Genomic DNA, 14,573 nt, shown 5'->3' with positions numbered 1-14,573 from the left:
GTGGCAAACTTCCCATTTAAAACATAGTTTTTATCTGTTGACATTTGCTTTATGTCATACAGGCTGAGTCCGGCTGAAATCGCCTTCTTGACCGAGTACTGCACTGTGGTGAAGGCATTAAACATCCTTCAGTCTGAGACAAACACACACATGGGATGGCTGCTGCCGGTGATCTTCCAGCTGCAAGCAAAACTCAGACGACTGGAAGCATCCTCCAAGGTGTGTCTACCACTGATCAGAGCCATTCAAGATGGTGTCCAAAAGCGCTTTGGTGGGATGATGGAAGACCCTGAACTGATCAGCAATCCTTCTGCCAAAGTTCAAGACCACTTGGACTGAGAAAGCTAATGTCACAGAAGCAGGTATGATTTCATTACTTAATATTATTGCTTAATAATATTGTTGTTCATATTTTTATTATTATTTATTATTAATCCCAATGCTGTCCACTGTGTTCCTACTCAGTACAATATCATACATGCAACAATATAATGAGCCTGTCTACATAAGTATGGAAAGCGTTTGGGTTACTGTAATGTCAACATTATGATGAATTATGTTGCCACATAAATTAAAGCCTAAATGTCAGATATACTCTATGTGTTGTGTGTGTGTTTGTCACTTTACAGGTTTGGCCTATGTGAAACATCACCTTGACCAAATGACAGAGGATGAGATGGAGCAAGTTGGCCAACACTCATCAGATGAAGAGGATTTCTTCTCGTCACTGAAGTCCAGAAAGTCACAAGGTACAGGGGAGCTGGATGGGTACCTTGCCTGTGTCTCAGACAAGATGGATCTACTGAACTCATTTCCTTACATCAAAAAGCTGTCTCTCAAACTCAACACTGGCCTGCCTGCCTCTGCCGCCTGTGAGCGCCTCTTCAGCTGTGCTGGACTGCTGTTCACTGCAAAGCGAGCTAGGATGAACTCTACTAATTTTGAAAACCAGCTCCTGCTCAAACTAAACAGCAAGTTCAGAGAGTAATGGTCTAAAGATTAAATAAAAAGAGGAACTGTAATCTGGATATAGATTAGGGGAGGGCAATATACCGATATATACCATTTATCTTCTGTCTGTATTACCGTATTGTGGGATTTTTTGATGTAATGAATCGTGATACACATTTTGTTGTCTAAATTAATGCTAAAACGTAGATATTATGTCAGATTTCTCACAACAATGATTTCAGAAATATTTGAGAAGGTTAATTTCGATACTGTATCACACTACCCATCACCAAGCAGTCCACTGTGATGAACATTGATTAGATTATCTTAAAGGGTCAGTTCAGAATTTTGGACCCCTGGCCCTATTTCCTACCTATCAATGATGTTGTCGATCGGTAGAGTCTTTTCTCAGCACAATCCATGCTGTTCTTCATACTAGATACCTGCAGCTCTGGCTAGTTAGCTTCAAACCAATGCAAATATAGCAGGTGGTTACTAGCTACTGGCAGGCACTTTGCACTGGGCACTTGTCACCGACCTGGCCTTGAACCGCCAACCCTCCGCTCACCAGCAGCACTTGACCACGCAAGTTAATACCATGGTCTTATCCAGTCCACCACCTGAAAAGGATCAAATTCAGGTAGCGAAGTAGAGGTATTTAACTTAGGAGTGAGTTTACCCAAGGGGCTACTACAACATGGTTTCAACTGCATTACACAAAGTCAACGGGGCCACTCTCCAATCTGTACAAGCCCTGAAATAAATGCTGAAACATACTTTGGGTGCACTGTGGAGTAGGTTTCAGCATTTATTTCAGGGCTTGTACAGACTGGAGAGTGGCCCCATTGACTTACTTTGCATTGGTTTGTGGGTAACTAGCCTGAGCTGCGGGTATCTAGTATGAAGAACAGCATGGATTGTCCAGAGAAAGGACTCTACTAATCGCCAACATCATTGGTAAGTAGGAAATAGGGCTAGGGGTCCAAAATTCTGAACTTGCCCTTTAACATGTGATTTTCCATAGCTAAGCAGATATCTATATACTGTATATCAATATCAAAAAAGTCCTTCTGAATATTGTGATACCCCCCCTTTCCCATCGCCTAGCCCTAACATACATACAGTGCAGTACTGTATACATAAATGGTGTAGTTTTGCAACAGCCGCACACCGAGAGCACAGTGATATCAGGCCTTCAGCTTTGATGGATGTTTCCTCTGTGAACAAAATTTGTTTTCATCATTGTATAATTAATCAATGTCATGTGTTCATTAAACATACAGTTAGCATTTTTTACATTCATAGATGCATACGAAGTTTTTGACATCCAGAATGTTTTGTCTTTTAGATTTGTTTAGATAACACACACACATTTCTTGCTTACAGAGATACCTGAAGATAGGAATGGTTGTGTTACTGGAAAATGTTTTATGGGATGATCTGTACTGACACAAGCACTATTACCTCTCATAATTGAATTGACATGTTTGACTCTGTTTACGCACTTTATTTTGCAAAGGTGTTCTTTAATAAAAAAAGAAGCTTTGAGCTTTATATATGTTTTTGTACTTTTTTATTGCATGGGAGAGATGATATAACAACCCCCCCAAGTAACTAAGTAACTTTTACTCTGAGTACATTTTAAATGAGCTACTTTTTACTTTTACTCAAGTAGATTTTTACACCAGTAATTTTACTTCTACTTAAGTAAAATTTCATCAAAGTAACAGTACTTCTACTAATTTTTTTTGTACTCTTTCCACCCCTGTTGAATTGTGATGGCCACCACCAGTGTGTCTGCTATAAGCACTTGCAATTGAAATTAAAAGTGTTTACTGTGCTTTTAGCCTTTTATGTATGTATACATTCCATTTAGGTTTATGTAGATATCACAAGTAGCCTACTGAAGCCTAGAAATAATTTCATGTATAGTAAATATGTTTTGTAAACTAATTGCAGGCTCTGCAAATGTAAACAACTTTCTCTCCCCAAAATGCATGGTGCACCTTTAATGGGGAATGGAAACACTAGAAATCAAAGTGATCATTCTAAATGAATTCATATTTGCAAGTCAAATAATCATGTCACATTTGACAAAACAGTTTTACAAACGACGACCTTCACACAGAGGCAAGATGGCCTGCCTGAGTCCAGAGTAGCTGACCAATCACAGTGCTTGTGGGCGTATCTTACCAAGGTTTTCTTTGGTCAAAGACAGCCCTCATACAAACTTTAATAAAGTTACTAGGACAGATTTCCTGAGTGCGTGTCCTCTGAAAGTATTCCAATAAGTATTTTCAGACAAAAATGTAACAGTTTCACTGCACCATCTTGCTACTCGTCACCAGGGAAACTAATAATAATCTTTATTTGTATAGCGCTTTTCAAAACAAAGTTACAAAGTGCTTTACAAAACATGATAAAAGAGTACAACATACTCAGGAGTCCAACATTGTCATAAAAAAAGATAAAAATAAATAAAACATGCAGCATAGACACCAAATAAAACAAAGTTTATAATAAAAGTAATAAAATAAAAGTGATAAAAATAAATGAAAAACAGACAGAAATACTGTAAATACTATGAAAAAGCCTTCCTGTAAAAGTGGGTTTTAAGAAGCGATTTAAAAGAATGCAATGACTTTGCTAGCCTAAGATCCTCAGGGAGGGAGTTCCACAGCTGCGGGGCTCTAACAGCAAATGCCCGATCTCCTTTTGTGACAAGGCGGGTTTTTGGAACATTCAGGAAGGTCAAACCTGAGGAACGCAGGCAGCGGCTAGGCTCATATGGAGCTAATAAATCTAAAATGTAAGTAGGAGCAAGGCCATGTAGGGCTTTAAACGTAATCAGTAAAATCTTAAAATCACATCTATACCTAACAGGTAACCAGTGAAGAGAGGTGAGGATGGGTGTGATATGGTCTTGTCTCTTGGAATTTGTTAAAAGTCTGGCTGCTGCATTTTGTACGAGCTGGAGACGGGAGATGGCCTTTAGGCTGAGCCCTGAATACAGGGAATTACAATAATCCAGTCGCGATGAAATGAATGCACGGATGACTTTTTCAAGGTCCGTTTGAGACAGGAAAGTTCTAATTTTTGCAATGTTTCTAAGTTGGAGAAAGCATGATTGAACTACCTTAGTGATTTGTTTGTCAAAGCAGAGCTCGGAGTCAAAGATTACTCACAAATTGCGGGCGGACTGTTTAACATTGGAGGATAAGCTCCCTAGGTTCTTTTGCCAGTCACAAATCGAGTTAGGAGAGCCAAATAGAATGACCTCAGATTTGGACTCATTAAGTCAGAGGAAGTTTTGTGACATCCAGCACTTGATATCCGAGAGACAAGCCATAACACGTGAGAGGTTATCAGTTGCACCGCTTTTAAGCGGGACATATAGCTGGGTGTCGTCCGCATAGCAGTGGAAATTAATATTATACTTGCGGAAGATCTGTCCCAAGGGAAGCATATAAATAGAAAATAATAGAGGACCAAGAATTGAACCTTGGGGAACACCACATGAAAGGGGGGCTGGGGATGAGGAGACTTCTCCCATTACAACAGAGAGGTAGGAGCGAAGCCAGGCAAGAGAAGTGTCCTTAATGCCAACACAGTTTTCCAGGCGTTTTATCAGGATACCATGGTCGACTGTATCAAATGCAGAGCTCAAGTCAAGCAGGATTAAAATTGAACAGGCCCCAGAATCAGCTGCGAGCAATAAGTCATTTGAGACCTTAATAAGAGCTGTTTCTGTGCTATGCTGGGCACGGAATCCTGATTGAAATTGCTCAAAGATGTTACTGTTATTCATAAATGAAATTAATTGTGAGGCAACAGCCTTTTCTAAAATTTTTGATAAAAAAGGTAAGTTCGAAATTGGTCTAAAATTATTAAAAATGAGAGGGCCAAGTGTAGGTTTCTTCAGGAGAGGTCGAACTATTGCATGTTTAAAACTGGAGGGGAATGAGCCAGTAGACAATGAGCAGTTAGTAATTGAAAGAATATGTGGGCCAATTGTCTGAAACACCTCCTTGAGAAACCTAGTGGGGATGATATCTAATTGACAAGTAGATAAATTTAATTGAGAGATTATCTCCTCTAAGTCCAGCATAGAAATTTGTTTAAAGTGAGTCATATTGGCAGAGGGTTCAGTACAGATACAGAGGTTTCTGGATTCCAGTGCAATCTGGCGCCTTATCTCATCAATTTTACTTAAAAAGTGTTGGAGAAACTGCTGACATTTCTCAGTGGATGCTTCCATATGCTGACTAGGAGGAGGACTAACTACTGAGTTGATTGTTTGGAATAAAACCCTGGGGTTGTGGCAGCTCTTAACAATCAAATTTGAGAAATAGGAATACCTTGCTTCCTTAACTGCATGCTGATAGGCCAACATCAAACTTTTAAGGGTGACAAGAGATACCTTGAGTTTGTCTTTTTTCCATTTCCTCTCAGCTCTCCTACATTGCCCCTTTAAATCTCTTGTGTGGTCATTTAGCCACGGCAAGGCGTTGGGTTTTGCACTTTTCATCTTAAAAGGGGCGATGTCATCAAGGATAGTCAGGCATGTTCTGTTAAAATTATTTACTAGATCATTAGCAGAGAGCCCGTGCTGATTAAAAGTATTGCTGGCAGAAGCAGTTAAGAACATTTGGCAAAAACTGCTAGCTGACTTGTGATTAAAGGAGCGAGAGCAGATACGGGTAGGTGGCTTAGGAGTAGGAAGCGGGAGCAATGTATGAAAAATCACAGCCTTATGATCAGAGACATTAAAATCTAGCAATTCAATATTGTTTAAAGAAACACCATGGGACAGCACAAGGTCAAGAGTGTGACCCTTACTATGAGTAGGACTATTAATAGACTGTACAAGATTAAAAGATTCAAAAAGGTTAATAAAGTCAGCAGTAAAACATGACAGGGAGGGGCAGCAGACATGTATATTAAAATCACCAAGGATAAGAACTCTATCATATTTGGCCATAATGAATGAAAGAAGTTCAGAAAATTCCTGAATAAAACCAGTGTTAACTTTAGGTGGTCTATAGATTAAAACACACAGTACAGGGAGCTGGCCATTTAGTAAGAAACCCAGAGACTCAAAAGAGGAGTAGCTATTAAAAGAGACAGGGGAACATTTAAAATTGTTATTGAAGATGACGGCTACCCCACCTCCACGGCCTGACAGTCTGGGTTGATTAAAACAGGAGTAGTTAGGGGGACTGGCCTCAGTTAGTGGGACACAGTATCCAGGGCTTAACCAGGACTCAGTGATAAAAAAGAAGTCAATATTGTTCGTCATAATAAAATCTTGGCATATAAAGGATTTGTTTACAAGAGACCTCACATTAAGTAGACTGAACACAGCCGAATTTCTGGATACGGGTTCAACAGTAGGTACAGTTGAGGAGTGTGGTTGAACATATAGTATTTCAGACTTAGCAGTAGTTGGAGTAGGTAGAATGGGAACTAAGTATGCTCTTTCTGCAAAATTAGCAGAGCAGCTGGGTCTGTAGTTGACACGGTTTGAAGTGACCCTAACATGAATGTTGTTAGAGGAGAAGTGATCAGCAGGACCCAGGGAGAGATGCTCGAGATTATGGACAGGTGTAGCTGCCAGAGTGGGGTCATACTGAAGTAAATATCAGTCAGAATTAAAAACAATATACTGGATAAAATTGATAAAGTTGTTTAGTACCCTTCATGTTGGGGTGCAAGCCATCCGATTTATAAAGATTATGCCTGGTCCAAAAACAGTCAAAGTGACTAATAAAGCCGTGACCAGTTGCAGCGCTAAAGGATTTTAGCCATTCATGTAGACTAAAAAGACGGCTGAATCGCTCCGGGTTTTTTGAATGAGTGGGAATGGGGCCAGAAAAAACACAGGTTTTGCCCAGGCTCTGAATTGTGATTGCTAGGGATTCTAGTTCGTCGTGGAGTTTGACCGATTGTTTGTCCATGACGTCATTTGTGCCCACGTGGACAATCAGTGTGTGAGCTGAGGGATGGAGGTCTGTGAGCACTGGAGAAAGTTCGATAATGTCTGCTACTTTACTACCAGGGAGGCAGTAGGTAATAACACCCGGGAGCTCAACAGATCTGATTATGGAGTCGCCAATAATCAAAATTTCAGGTGGCCTCTGCTCACAGCCACCGTCATACACGGAGAGATTGGGGGGAAATGTTACCTGGTTAGCAGACTCGGTGCTAGCCGCACCAGCGGATACTGTGCTAGCCGTGCTAGCAGACCTGTTGCAGACCGGGGGAATTGCGATTCGGTCTGCCGTCAGCGGAGAGGAAAGCAGAGCAGGGGAGACAACAGCTGAGTCCACTAGATTGTAGCTGGAGTCCGACACTGGAGCTGACATTCGGGGACGCTTGCAGCTCGGAGAGGTGGACCGGGAGTTGGAGGAGCTGCAGGGCGAAGAGCGTTTCTTGCACGAAGTTGTGAACTGGTTGCTTCCGACTGCCAGTGGAGCTGTGTCCTGGATTAGCGTAGCAAGAGGGGCAAAGTGATTAAATAGCTCCAGCTCATCATCACCATGTGGATCGAAAAGAGGAAGGGAAACTCTTCTCCCTCCCTTCACCACCGAGGCCCAGGTCGAGCAGCCAGCATTGGGAGTAACGGCATCCTGGTCCAACGCAGTCTCCACAGCGGAGGAAAACCGGCTGTCCACAGGCTCCAGGCTGGCCAACCGGGAACTGAGGTCCGTCTGACGCCGAAGCAGATCCTCGATCAGAAGCTCGATGGACCGCAACTCAGTCTTAATGACTGATATCTCCTTCGAAGGAGCCATGGTAGCTCGGCACAGACCCAGAATTGGTCCCGTTGCGAGGATCTGGTCCCGGTAAGCTTGAGCTGAGAAATGTCCCTCCCGGTAGTCAGATCAATGTAATCGGCTGTAAAAACAGGGTTGTCAGGCTTAGCCACCAGGCTAAAAACAAGCCTAGCTAAGCTAGTGAGCAGACAGAACGCCGTAGACAATCTGCTTCCTGTTTACAATGGCGGTGCCTTCCTTCACACCGCCAAATGGGATTGTGACTCTCTCTATAGACTCTCTCTATAGACTCTATAAACTATAGACACATTCTCTTATTTTTTTGTAGGAAAATACTTATTGGAATACTTTCAGAGGACAAATAGGGAATCTGTGGTAAGTAACTTTATGAAAGTCTGTGTACATTTAGAATGGACATACAGTAGATGCAGCCATTGTTAAGGAGTAGAATTAAAATCTTGATTGCTGAATGAATGGACCCCCGCCGTGATTGAGATTGTTCAGTTACGATGTAACCTTTGCTCTCTCAGTGAAGAAAATATCTCTCCACTCACTATTTGTTACATATTCCATATGTATGAGGAATGATCCCTCTTGGTCATGTGACGTGGATACTTCTAGGAAGAATCATTACAAATTGATTGGGTGCAGTGCCATGACAATTAATCAAGCTAGAAAGGCGTAAGTATTAGCAACTTACATTGTTTTCTTACTGAGGTGGTCAAAAATAGTCTGGATCATAAGAGTTTGTAGTTTTGTTTTACTTGCACTCTTCAGATCAGGATTTCTTCTTTCTATGGCCATCCTCAGCACTGTTGGAATCACTAAAGAGGTATCTGGACCGGACTGTGCTTGGCTGGAGTGATCGCTGCTTCTCGGAGGGGGCTCTCTACAGAGGAAAAATGGGAAGAAGAAAAGAGAAACTCAATAGAGAGATGACCATCAAAACTGACCTCAGAATGGAATAAAAATAAAATTAGCAAATAACTGGTGAACTACAATTTAGAAAACAGAGTGGGCACAGTGCTGTGATTTGACGTATGGGATACAGTTCTGATTACCTGCTCGTTGGTGTGCTTTTAAGTTTCTCCAACTGGGCCTCTGTTTCTGGCCCAGAGAGTGGCTCCATCTATCTCAAAATCAAGGTATAACACAACTTCGAGTGTATTATTGCTATTATACAACCGTTTTATCAACAATTTTATTAATAACACTGATTTTTTTCTGGTGTACATGTAGGATGGAAAAGTGTAGCAGTGAACAAAAGGCATTGCTAGGTTACAAGTGCATTATCAGGAGATTTTGGCACTCATTAGAATATAGCTCAGCCAATCACAATGCGAGGTCTGAACTAACTGTTGTATAATTTATGTTAGCATGCTGTTAAATGTATGCCATACACTGTCTCTTGTGAGGTCTTACTTGTCTTGAACCATGTGCTAGTATGTACTGTGAATCTATGTTATGTGCCATTGACATCAAGGCAAATTCCTAGTGCACTTATTATACTTGGTGAATAAAGTGTTTTCTGATTCTGTTCATCACTGCAATCAAACAAATTATTAATTTTAAATCAATTTGAAGTTGCAAATAACTTAGTATATCTCACAGGCCGATGAAGCAGTGTGATGTACAGGTTGTCCTCTTGATCTGTGTATGCGTCAAGGGCATGGAAGTCAGTTTCCTCCCAAGGTATAATGGCCACCCACTGAGTTGTTGATTGGACACCGTGGGCATGCAGATGCTCAGAGAAGCACCAAGTTTTGTAGAGTCTTCCGCACAATTTCCACTGACTGTGGTATTTAACAATATGTATAACTTTCAAAAAAACTGGGATTTCCTCAGCATGCACAAGGTCAAGGATTAAGAAGTCTCCAGTGGTGTATTTGACTCTGTCGTATAGCACTTGTTTGGTTTTCCAAAGTGTCTCACTCAATTCAGCTGTGTAGAGGGTAGTGCACGCAAAGGTATCTCTATTAAAGAGTACGGGACATCTTCCGAGCCAAGGTTTCCAGTTGATTGTGCTTCCCAACACTGGCGCATTTGATAGCACTTTGCCAGAGTCTTTGCAATATTCTGGTAATTGTTACCAATTGATGAAAGGTGTTTAAAGTACAGGTGTTTGGCCTTGTATCTGAGACACCAATGTGCTCTCAGTGGACCGTGCTGTTTGATTAATCGAGGATAGTGAACCAGAAAGTGAATCTTAGGAGTGAAGTTGTCAGGGAAAAGCTTCTGACAACTCTTCAGAAATTCTGTGATGAGAGCAGACAGTGGACTCAGCCAACTTGTTTTGATCACAGGTGCAAGTACTGTCACATATAGATCTAAATAGCAAATAGAGACCCCAATAAGTGTTTTCCTGAGGGACGAAGCTTCCAATCAAAAAAGGTAGGAGTCGGAAAAGGGTCAGTTTTTCAACTGCTTTTCCTGGGATGACACCTTGCTGCAGAGCAGATGGCTTCAGCAAAACAGGCCTGTGAGTGACATCGTTTTGTCCAAAGGGGAACTGTTGTAGCTGGTCATTAAACTATTGCAGTGTTACCAGTCTTTCACGGCTAAGCTTTAGCAAGACTAATTTCAGAACCTGTGGGATGACCCCTTCAAGAATATCATGCATCAAGTCAGGCGGAAAGGATTCAGTAACCTCAAAATGAGGCAGTTTATCAAAAGGGCAGCATCCAGTAACACCATACAAGGATTTACCATCTGGCACTTGTAAATGTCTACGGTGTGTGTCAGGAGTCTGGAGAATAAACTCACTTTCCTCAGTTTTGTTACCAATGTCACTATGGTGGCACAGACAGTAACAACAGATCCGTCCTTGACTAAAGCAAGTACTGAAGCTGGCCAAAGAATGGGCTGATAAATTATCAGCACAAATGGAAATCACAGAGCCTTTGAGGACACGGGACTGGTCTTCAATGTCAACTGATACACCACGGCACTGAAGTTCACAAAGGTCACGAAGAAGAGGATGCAAAATTGGCTCATAACCATACTTCTGAAGCAATCGGTTTCTGACGTATAGCCACATGTATATTTTGAAGACTGGAACGATACTTCAGAGGAAAATTTCCAAGCACAAAGTAGACACTTGAAATTTTGTGAATCTGCTTTTTGGATCCTAAACAATTTACAATTTCAAATTCATCAGTATATAACTGGAGCCTCAACTGTGTCTCAGAACCATCAAAAAAGGCATGCTGTTGAAAATTAATCCATCTGTGAAGTCTTTAAGTGTTTCTCCGTCAAAAACTGTCCTCCACAACATAATGAAAAACATCATCTCTTTTCAGAATATTTTTCAAAACTTCCAAAATGGGAATGTACTGGAAAGTCTCTTTTCTTCCTGTTGAGTCATATCCGAGTAAATACTCGACTGGTTCAATTAACCCAAACTCTCTAATACAGTACCTCTCAAACTGATAGTCTGACACAATAACATCAAAACACTTCCCAAAGAGGTTGTCTTCAACCAAGGACTTCAAGTTTGAATGATTGTCAATCTCAATATTTGTTTCTTCAAGACAGAACTGTATTGGATGGCACGGTGGTGCAGTGGTAGCGCTGTCGCCTCACAGCAAGAAGGTTCTGGGTTCGATTCCCGCCTGGGTCGCTGTTGGCGCTGGGGGTATGTTCTCACCATGCCCTCGGTGCCTAGTGCCCAGGTGGGTTATCTCGTGAAAAGGGGCCTTTCTGTGTGGAGTTTGCATGTTCTCCCCGTGCTCACCTGGGGTTTCCTCCATACGATAAAAACCCCCCACTAAAAAACATGCAAGAAGATCATCGCCTGACCAGCGATGGTCGAAGAAGTTGGTCCCCGGGCGCCGCACTGCAGGCTGCCCACCGCTCCTGGCCTGCCCGAGGAGGAAGACGAGCCAGGATGGGATAAAAGCGGAGAATAAATTTCACGACGCCATTTCAGCATGTGTGTGTGTGCCGCCGCCGAACACGTGTGTGCATGCGGTGTGGTTGTTTGTGACGAAAATAAAGACGGGTTTGTCCGTCCCTGTTTTTTTGTTTTAGAAGGTCTCTAGACTGTTCATTAAAAAGTTCAATCAGTATTTTCACTTCACGAGTAATAGTATGCCGAACAGTTTTGGGGAGAATGTGCTTTTCTTGAAGTTTTAAACAAAACAATGCAAAATGTCTCTCAATTAGCGATCTGAACCCACATATTTTTTCAGAAAGAGAGATATTTGGTTCTTCAGAATCAAAAGTCTCCTCCAAATCGATAAAGGTAGTTAAGGTCCCTGGAGCCTCCTGATTGTTCTCAGAGTCCTCTGCATTTCTCAAGATTTTATGAGTCCGAAAAACATGGACATGTAAAGAACTCACTCTTCTGTACCTTTTTTGGCAGCCATTGTGTCTACATACAACAAAGAAATCTGGCTTGTTTTCATGGAAATACTGTATGGAGATTTTTTCCTATCTTTATGCAAGAGCGTGGTCTTTCAATTTGAGAGCATGACTTATTGATTTCACGTTCAGATTTTGTAATGCTTTCCTTCAAACCTTGCCCTCGCACTCAAATATGTCCTGCTTGCACTTAGATTTGCTCTGCTTCTGCTCAAATTGTATGCTTGCACTCAGATAATGTTGCTTGCACACAGATTTCCTGCGCTCCAGCTTCAGCCCTTCTCCTCGCACTCAGGCTGCTTCTGTGTGCTCGTGAAACGTCTGCTCTCGGATTTCTGCTCTGCTCTCGGATTTTTTTGTGCAAGAACCCTGTCAAAATTCCCCAACCAATAGAATGCCAGGTGTAGTGTTGACCAATGAAATGATCCCTGCCTCGTTGCGGGCGCGTTCGCTTTACTTCTTAGAGCGTCCCGTACGGGCGGTTACTGTTTAACCGGGTTCATCCACTCCCGCCCTCGGGGCTTTATTAAATACGACTTTTGGAATAAAAGGACAGTTAATGTATATACCAGCACCCGTACTTTTTCTCTTACTATAATAGCTACATAAAATAGTAGCCGTGTAGCACACCGGCCTCCCGTCGGTGTGCTACACAGAGGAGAAAACAACGTCACCTTCATGACTCAGGAGCGGGAGTCTTGCGGATCACTGGCCAATATGGACCGCCAAAGTCAAGGACCTCAAGTAAGTTTTTTATTTTAATGGTGCTATTACTTCCTTCAAATTGAATTGGTTAAGTCATATTTGCGGCACAAGAATGCATCCATGATAATATGCTTGGCTTTCAAGTGTTGTACGTTATGGGAACATTGTTGCTAGGCAACTAACAACAAAATGGACACCGCCGTGTTTCTTTTTTTCCTGTATTTTAGTGTTTAGGAATGGGGAAAGTACCAACAGCAAAAGTAACCAGCTAACACATTAAGACAGTAGAAAACAAAAGTAAATTCACTGAGCTACTACATTTTAAAAACGCAATTGGTGTGTTGTGTATATATCCTTCTCTTCAAATGATGTTTACCGTTGCTGTGTCAAACTCTGCTCTATCAGAAAGGTTTCACATATTGGAAATACGGTAAACACGTCCCCACTTGCAGGTATCATATTCATATCTGTAACATATCTACAATTAAATCAGTTACATTGCAGACATTAAGCACTAGCTTTCCAGTTGAACAACGAGGGGTCTGTTACTGTTAAAGCTGAGGAAATCCTTAAATTAAATTGTGGGGACGTGTTTACACATATTATCATGGATGCATTCTTGTGCCGCAAATATGACTTAACCAATTCAATTTGAAGGAAGTAATAGCACCATTAAAAAAAAAAACTTACTTGAGGTCCTTTACTTTGGCGGTCCATATTGGCCAGTGATCCGCAAGACTCCCGCTCCTGAGTCATGAAGGTGACGTCGTTTTCTCCTCTAGCACACCGACGGGAGGCCGGTGTGCTACACGGCTACTATTTTATGTAGCTATTATAGTAAGAGAAAAAGTACGGGTGCTGGTATATACATTAACTGTCCTTTTATTCCAAAAGTCGTATTTAATAAAGCCCCGGAGGGCGGGAGTGGATGAACCCGGTTAAACAGTAACCGCCCGTACGGGACGCTCTAAGAAGTAAAGCGAACGCGCCCGCAACGAGGCAGGGATCATTTCATTGGTCAACACTACACCTGGCATTCTATTGGTTGGGGGATTTTGACATGGTTCTTGCACAAAAAAATCCGAGAGCAGAGCAGAAATCCGAGAGCAGAGCAGAAATCCGAGAGCAGAAGTTTCACGAGCGCACAGAAGCAGGCTGAGTTCGAGGAGAAGGGCTGAAGCTGGAGCGCAGGAAATCTGTGTGCAAGCAACATTATCTGAGTGCAAGCATACAATTTGAGCAGAAGCAGAGCAAATCTAAGTGCAAGCAGGACATATTTGAGTGCGAGGGCAAGGTTTGAAGGAAAGCATTACAAAATCTGAACGTGAAATCAATAAGTCATGCTCTCAAATTGAAAGACCACGCTCTTGCATAAAGATAGGAAAAAATCTCCATAATACTGCAGGTGTTTGAGGTATTTGTTGTAGACTGTTCTTACATGGCAGTTAGGGCACTGGTGCATCTATCACTGAATACTTGAAGCTCACCCGCAAAAGTTTCACAGAAGTCCCCCAAGTCTATGGGCCCTATTTAAACGATCTGTAGCGCATGGTCTAAAGTGCATGGCGCAAGTGCATTTAGGGCGTGTCCAAGTCCACTTTTGCTAGTTAAACAGCGCATAATCTGGGCGCAAAGTAAGGCGCAAAGGGGTTGTACTAAGTCCCTTAATTAATCATAGGTGTGTTTTGGGCGTAACATGAACTCAACCAATCAGAGTGTCATCTCCCATTCCCTTTAAAAGCCAGGTGCACTTGCACCTTGGCGCATTGCTATTTAAAT

The sequence above is a fragment of the Centroberyx gerrardi genome, chromosome 4 (assembly GCF_048128805.1).
Source record: "Centroberyx gerrardi isolate f3 chromosome 4, fCenGer3.hap1.cur.20231027, whole genome shotgun sequence".
NCBI lineage: Eukaryota > Metazoa > Chordata > Actinopteri > Beryciformes > Berycidae > Centroberyx > Centroberyx gerrardi.
The sequence above is the reverse complement of the archived record's forward strand: the minus strand, read 5'-3'. Positions refer to the sequence as shown.